The sequence below is a fragment of the Geospiza fortis genome, unplaced genomic scaffold (assembly GCF_000277835.1).
Source record: "Geospiza fortis unplaced genomic scaffold, GeoFor_1.0 scaffold590, whole genome shotgun sequence".
NCBI classification, from domain to species: Eukaryota; Metazoa; Chordata; class Aves; order Passeriformes; family Thraupidae; genus Geospiza; species Geospiza fortis.
Window position 1 is genome coordinate 1,501,651 of NW_005054402.1, and position 6,076 is coordinate 1,507,726.

The window sequence follows — 6,076 nt, forward strand, 5'->3', positions numbered from 1 at the left end:
CTCTAGCTTCTCCCTTAGACTGTTTTCAGTGGCTTCTACAAAATGTTCTGATCTTTGTTGAGGCTCTGCCCATTAAATCAACATGAAAGAGTCACCAATACAGGGTTCAGTGCTGAGACCCCCTTCAGATCCACTGCAACCATTTCCCACGCCTTGCAAAATAAAAAGGCAGGTATGAAAAAATTCTCTTTGGAAATGGCACACCCCAGGTGCACAGAGAACACCACCATTACCCTGCTTAAAGCAGCAGTGAGGCAAAATATCTGCCTCATTTATGATCCACGATTGCCATGGATCAGCTGAACTGGCAGGAGCTGCAGGATGCAGGGAGCACAAACACTGGGAGCAGCACAGATTCCTTGGTTCCTGTGAACCCTAGTCAGAAGAAAGAGCAACACACAGAAACTGTGCTGAGGGTGTTTTGGGGTATGAAAAAATGGCAGAAGATGTGTTAGAAAACACAGCACTGATGGTATGATGGCATATAAAAAATGACAGATGATGGTAGAAATTATGAGGGCAGAAAATGTGTGTCCCTTTCCTGAGTAGCTGCAGCAGCAACGTGGGGAGTGGGCAGGACAAGCACAGAGATGCAGCTTGGTTCTCAACCAAGAGGGTCAGTTGATTCCATATTTTAGCAAAGTGACTTTAAAATATTTTAACAGTTTGACTTGATTACATCTGCTGATTTCTCTTTCATGGAATTGCTAAAATAATACACTTTAACAGCTGAACTTATTTCTAGAGATCGTCTATTATGCCAGCAAATTAGTCCACGACAGAATTTTGAAAGGGATTAAGCTACATGTGGATGGAAGACAGAAAGAGAGATCCCAAACTGCCACAGGAGTTAAGGTCTAACTTGTTTAAATGCTTTTATAGGAACACCACAAAAAAAAACCTGACTGGATACGAAAATATCATCTTTGAGCACCTATAGATGTGTCAAAATCTGTCTGGCAACTATGCATTAACTGCAAGTGCTCCTTAGAGATAACAAAGAATGACTGTTGCATTTTACTGATTGGAAACTGGAATGCAGCAAGAGATTCTTCCAAGGTCACACAGGAAAATCTGTGTCAACGCCAGGATTAGAAGTGAGATCATCTGGCTTCCAGCTCCATAAAATCATCCTTCCTCTCAAAAAAACCCTGTCTTTTCTAACAATAAAAGCAACTGCAGGAATGGGTGGTCCTCTGTATTTGCCTTTCAAGTTCAGAAATATAAGGAATGATCAGCTCTGGTCCTGCCCTGCATTTGGACTTCCTAGATGCTTCCCAAGGATGGCCACTGCACATTGACCATAGGAAAGAAGTGAACAGCTTCATTCTCATCTCATCCCTTTCCCTTCATGCTCCCAACAGCAAACAACCTAAATCAGGATTAAACAAACTAATCCTCAGCACACTCACTTTTCTTTCAGGTGTCTCCACGGGATCTGACCACATCCCAGCCTTTGGTGTATTTTTCAAATCTACAAGGCAGGAAGCACAGGTCTTCATCAAAAGAAGAGGAACAAAGGTTTAGACCAGGAAGTTGCTAAAAATCAGACAGAAGGTAGGTTTATGAAAGCAGTTTCCTAATTCAAAGCTTAGTGCTTCACCTGTTGTATCCCAAAAGCCTGAAGGAGGTAACTGGGACTCAATGTGGATGCCAGTCCCACCTTGTATTAACTCATATCAGCCTTATGCATAAAACATTAACTGATACAAAACTGGGCCATTGCTAATTAGTTGCGGCATTTATTGTGCATTTGAAGTGCAATATGTTACCTAGGTTTGGTTGATTTTCACATTTGGGACAACATCAGTGTGCCACGTTGGCATGAACACACAAAAACAACTTCTGCAGGATTGCAGCTGCCACCTGAGCCGCTGGCAGGCCAGGGGTATCGACCAAGTGTCCATTGAAATTATGTTCTCAATTTTATACATTGTATAGACAGGATAAAACTGAAGCCTGTAGAAGGAACCCAAATGCCTTCCACAGAAAACATGCTCAGAACACCAAGGGTGCCATCATTTCCTCTCGGGCAGCTGCACGTTGCCCATAACATCATTGGAGTTTATGTGCACACAAATGATCTCTGAACTATTTGTCGTTAAATTTAATTAAAATCTCCTGTCTGAAGGGAAAAAAAATAATAGGACCTGAGAGTGCATTTGGAAGCCATTATGGACAGCCTTTGTGCTCCGTGGAAGGGCACAGCACAGCTGAAATAGGCCTGTGTCAGTGCAAGTGTGGAGGAGCAGGGAAACACGTGGCACTGCAGAGGGGCAAGGGAAGGCAGAGGAGAGGGGCTGCAGCCTCTGCACTTCCCAGGGACCTTGGATCTTTCTGCCTGACATCAGGATGCTGGAATTTTCATCGTGGCAAACATTCTCCAAAAGGAAAGCAGAGGAGGGTTAGGAAACCCTCATGGAACAGGTCTGATTGTGCTGCTCACTGAGCCCTGTGAAGCTGATCTGCCTGAGGAAGGACAGGAGGGCATTTCCAGGCTTTGCATCACATTTGCAGAAGCTCCTGCCATAGATATTTTTAGGGCCATGGAGGACTTCTTCCTCCCTTCCTTGCCCCCCTTCTGCAAGCAGGTCAAGTAAAAGTCTGCTGCCCTGAGCTATCTCTCTTAGCAATCTGATTAACATATGGACATACTCTGGCTTACTAAAGATGGGAAATCAATTTGAAAGGCAAGACAAATATTATTTGCTTTCTTCCCATCTGCTGTGATATGTGAACACGCCTGCTTTCAGCAGTGATACAGGATTATTGATTTAGGATATTTATAGTGTTTATGCCGTTATCAGGCCAGCTATCAGAAGGCTGTAGGAAAGGCTGTCTGACCCTACAGGGTATTTAAATATGTAGCTGCTATAATAAAGTCAGATTTTCTTATTCAAGTTGACAGCAATACTATTTCATGTCTTGCCTAAAGATTCCATTCCCTGCTTTGTCATCCACTTCTGTTTGATAGCAAGTCAAATTAAATGTAATTGTTAAAGGTCTCTCCTCTCTCCATGGTGACCCCAGTGCATTTCCAGGCTGCTGCTCTGACCCTCTGGGTCTGTAAAAAGCTGATTTTCACAACACCATTGCCTTTTTACCCATAATCAGTCACACAAAGTGACTACTTTGCTGGAGGGACTACAGAAAGCCAGAGGACCATTTACCATAAGTGCAGACTGGCTTTTAAATAGATGAGTTTTAAGAAGTTTCTCCATACATAATCAAGCCAAATAATTGTGAAATGGCCACAGATAACTATCTAAAAAGAGATAGCACCATGGACTTCCAGCAGTAGGCCAGGCCAAAATGTCAAATATCCAATTGGATTGCTGCTGAGAGCATATAATCAATATCTTTCATAATAATATTTCATCCAACACATCAACACTTCTCCACATTGCTCAAGCCTCACTAGAACACCCACAAGTTGTCAGGAGGGTTGATTTTGGAATTAATTAATGAGAGCCTGTGCTCACAGAGAGCTCCATGTAGCAATGTGTGGCTCTGTGAAGGGACATGGTCCGCACAGCAATTAGTCTCAGGACAAAAAGCACCTTTTAGAATTGGATTAGGATGGCTGATGCTCCTAGAAGTACTAGGTTATTTGTGTGACTATCTCTTGACCCTTCCAGCCTTATTTCTCTATCATTTCAAGTCGAAAATAACTGGAGAAAAATGCAAGGCACTGGAATATAAGCTAAAAATTAATTTACATTAGTTACTAAGTAAAGCATTTAATAACCAAGCAGATTTTTAACAAATATTTCATGTGTTATGCAGATAAAGTACTGAGCTGATACAGACAAGATTTGTATGTGATTCTTAGGTCTCTCAAGGCCTTTCTACAGTCACTCCTAGATCTTAGACCTGGCTGCTCCCTGTGTGTTGTCACTGCATCCCAGCGAACAGAGCTGGTCCTGGAACAGGGATTCAACTCAGGTGGATGGAAGCCTGAGAAAGGTCAAACTAAGGCAAATCCACCAAATCTAAAGCAGGGACAGGGCCTGTCAGATCTTCCCTACCATGAAGGATTTGGGGACCTGAGGCCTTCACAGGAAAATGAGTGTGAATAACTAAGGCAAAGATTACTCCAGGGATTCAGATAGGGCAAGGCAGACTAATGGAGAGAAGCACTCATTCACTTGAGGTAACTCAAACAGAAATGCAAGTTTAGAAACTAGTTCTGTGCTCAGGGTCTGGAGGAGCTACAAGGTCATGAGAAAAATTCGGTTTAGTTCCACCACATCAGCAAACTCCCTTCTGCAGCAGGTGATAACTGGCTCACAAACATCTGGCTGCAGTTGTAGGGAAGTCCAAGGAGAAGGAATTGAAGCAGCAGCAGTGTATGAAATCATCTGGGCTTATATCATGCTATAAGGTTCCTCAAATGCAGCAGTAATGTTGGAAGTCACTGACTGAGCAGCATCCTGGTAGGACAATTCCCCCTCTGTGCACAGCGACACTCTATCATAGGCACCGCTCCTTCTGACCGGAAGAAGCATTTAATAGGAAATCCTGACATCTGGAAGAGCACATCTGGCAACCATAATGTTTCCAAACTTGCTAAGGGTCCTTTTACATCAAATTATTACCAACTGCCTTGTGTCATGTTCTTTCTTTACAAGGTGGGCCTGCATCACCCCCATTTATCCCACACAGTTCCAATTTAGCAGCATCAATTATGCAATAATCACCTGTTCTTCTGTAGCACAGTGAAACTTTTAAGACGTTCCTGGTGCTGGTGAAAAGTTGAGAAGTTTACAGTGAGGTATCTTTTGGTTGTTCAGTATTACATGGCAGCTGAAAACATCCAGTCCAAGCTAATAAAAGGAGCACAGGAAGGAACATAAAATCTTCTGAGTCAGCCCTTAAGCCAAGCTCTGAGTACAGGGAATGGGAAGGAGACTCTTGTATTTTCACATCTACTTGACATGAGGTTTCTTGCCTTTTTCTCTGGAGCAGTCTGGGGTTGCTGCTGTCAAACATATCCAACAACATGTCCATAAAGAAATCCCTAAAATACTTTGAAGCATCTTTTCCACATTGTAGGATAAATTTACAGGGGAAAAAGGATGTCTCTGAACAATTACAGAGTCTATCAAAACAGCATGGCACTCAAAAAGATGCTTTAGTTGCCCTTTTACCAATGTAAGTCTCTCTTGTTTCCAAAGGCACCTCATGTGCAACATTATTGTGACTTCCCCTCTGTTCAAGTCCTTTCTTGTGACCTTTTTCCACTTACCAAACCAAGAGTGTTCCCTACCGACATAACTCAGAGACCCTCACCACATAAGGCCTTGGAGCTCCCACTCATTCCTCACTGCCTTCCAAACCCATCCTTTCATTCATTGCCGCTCTGTCTTGCCAGCACTTTGCAACTGGATCAATTCTCTGCACTTGCTGATGACAATCTTTTTGTTGGGAAACAGCTGATATATAAAATACCACATAGAAACTATTTCACAGAACCACAGAATCATTAAGGTTTGAAAAGACCTTTAAGATCAGAGATTACAACCCTTAACCCAGCACCGTCCATGTTCACTACTAAACAATGTCCCCAGAACCATATTCCCATATCTCCACTGTCTGGTGCACAGCAACAAAACATATCACTATTGCTCCAAAAGTGTGTCAAATCAGATCAAATCATAATTGTGTTTCCCCACATTTTTTTAAACTCTTATTTAATAAAATCTGCTGTTAAACCAAGAACAAATTAAAACCTGAGACTGGATGTCCCCATGTCTGGTCAAACAACAATTATTTTTCTAAGAGGACTTAACTTAGAGGAAAGGAGTTATATTTCCAATATTCTGTGCATCTGTGCAAAGCTTACCTAAAATTGCAATAACTACGTGAGGCTGACTGATGAATCACAGAGCCCTGAACCAAGTGTTTGGTTTCCACTCTGCAATCCCAGATAATTCTCCTCACACTTTACCTTCAAGTATCCGTGCCTTGACATTTCAAGAAATACCAAGGATACTTTCCCTGACTCGATGTGTGTTCCCTGCACAGACAGAGGGCATTTCACAGGAGTCGGTGGAACAGAAACATAAACAAACCC

The 6,076-nt window shown here is 42.5% G+C and overlaps 1 long non-coding RNA gene across 1 annotated transcript in view; it reads right to left on the reverse strand.

The window, feature by feature from the left end:
- Positions 1-2,127: 2,127 nt before the first annotated feature.
- The window catches only part of LOC102043025, an 11,889-nt gene continuing 7,940 nt past the window's right edge, over positions 2,128-6,076 (reverse strand). Inside the window, exon 4 of the long non-coding RNA XR_265436.2 lies at positions 2,128-2,381. This is a non-coding gene — a long non-coding RNA (uncharacterized LOC102043025). The remainder of the gene's footprint in view (positions 2,382-6,076) is intronic.